Consider the following 2,311-nt stretch of genomic DNA (forward strand, 5'->3'; position numbering starts at 1 on the left):
TTGTGATAATTTTGTGTTAATTTATGTAAATTAGTATTTTAATTTATTCATCTATGATTACTAACCTTTTTTAGTTGAAGCACTAATAGAAATGTGCTTTTACTAGCAGACTATAACAATATAAAGCCTATTTCTACTGTTTCCAATGGTAATTTGTGATAATTTCGTGTTAATTTATGCAAATTAGTATTTAAATTTATTCATCTGTGATTACTTACCTTTTTTTTAGTTGAAGCAATAATAGATATGTGCTTTTACTAGCAGACTTTAACAATATAAAGCCTACTTCTACTGCTTCCAATGGTAATTTGTGATAATTTGGCGGCCATTTTGTTTATGCTAATTATCTAAAATTGCTCAATACTGACAGAGATCCAGTAACTATTTTTTTCACTTTGGTTATCTTGACTAGCAAAATCCGGTTTAAAAAAAACTTAAGACCCTAACACAAGGTTCAGGACAAAAAGTGGATTTGGCTGCCGGACTACGCGTTGGATGCGCAGCCAACATGCTCAGGGGTTTTCCTTCGCGTATCGTTGGTGGTCCTGCAGACACTGCTGGCGAACGAAACTTGGCATACCCTTTCGCTGCATTAGAGTCCCAGCATGGCGGAAAACAAACACCCGATCCATATCACAACGCAATGTCAAGCGTCAGACGGCTCCATGCCTCTCGCTCCGTGTGAGCGGGTATATCATAATCATATTACATACCCAACAAATCATGACACGTCATCGATACCGCCAGACCTTCTGTCGCTGACACAAACAATTATTTGCTTACCGGCTTGAACTTTCTTTTATGCTCCCCGCTGAAGCTTTTAACAGAAACAGGAAGTATTATTCCTCTTATTATCGACATACCAAAACTATTTTTTCTAAGAAACAGCTACGGTTATTGATTTTAGCCACACTAATTCATTGAGGTGATGGTCTTGTCGCAAACGATTCTAAAGCATGTGCATTACAAGCTGCACGAATGTTAGGTAAGATATTGTAAGAGAGAGAGAGAGAGAGAGAGAGAGAGAGAGAGAGAGAGAGAGAGAGAGCCAGCCAGCCAGCCAGCCAGCCAGACAGACAGCAGGCAAACAGACAAACATAAGACAGACAGAAATTGGGACAGACAGACAGAGACAGACAGAGCTCGAGTGACAAACACGTCAAGAGATACACAGACCGACGTACAGACAGTCAGAGAGATATACCGACAGAAAGACAGACAGAAAGACAGTTTGACAGACAAGAGACAGACAGACAGACAGAACTTCCGTGAAATTTTCGTCGCAATAGCTACAACATAAGGAGAAAATATTAACTACAGTGACCCTACCAACAGGTCACGTAACTCAGTAAAGTTGGTTTTGTCTCAGCAGTCAGCTTTGATGCTATAATTTCTCGACAGTCTACATGGAAGCAGGATTAATAAACTGTCACATGTGGTTTGGCTTAACAAAATGAAGCAATGAAATGTTTCACCTCCTTGTACTTAGAAGCGTGTTTCTTGTTACCATTGATTAAAGACCCCCTCAACGTTGATAGGCGTCCATGTTTTATGAGAACGAGACACATGTCACATGTTTATACGTTTTAGACAAGGAGAAAGTTTTGCTTGATTTCTGTTTCACAGTAGCTATTTCTTCAACTCCGACCAAACACATGAGACAAAATATAAAATGTCCGTGGTATATGTCATCGTGTAATTTGTTGAACATGTCCACAATGACGTGTGCACATTTAGCCCCAGGACGCTGAGTTGGACTTGTGGGCCATTTCAAAATATCTTATAGTTTTCTTTGTACTTTGGGGTAAATAGTTTGCAACCCCTCAAGTTATAGTTACAAGTTATAGTTACGCCAACTTTAAGCCACGTCAAACGATTGCAATGCATGTTCATTTCGGGATTAGGTCTAGCGAATTCGTACTTCGTCCTATTGCGCAAGACGTTGAACTCGTTTACGGTGCGGAACGATGGATTCCAACAGTCGTCTTGCTCGCATATTTGCCCGGCGCATACCGGCTCCAGATGCTGAGTTAACTCTTCGCTGAGTTCGAAATAAATGGTATAGAAACAATACTATTATCCCTGCCCCCTTGGTGCCAAGTCCGGACGTGTAACTGTTTATTCAAAATTACTAGGTATGAGTCAATTGTCATTCTGATATCTGTCACGAATCGGTCTAAATTTGTTAACAGGGCTATTATTATGCGTTCTATTTCTGAGTGCGCAGTTATAGATTTGGCATGCTGACGGAAATAGCTGGTACACTCGAAATATGAATAAATACGAGCAAGGATGTACTTGCGCCCATATC

Source organism: Ptychodera flava, chromosome 12 (assembly GCF_041260155.1).
Source record: "Ptychodera flava strain L36383 chromosome 12, AS_Pfla_20210202, whole genome shotgun sequence".
NCBI lineage: Eukaryota > Metazoa > Hemichordata > Enteropneusta > Ptychoderidae > Ptychodera > Ptychodera flava.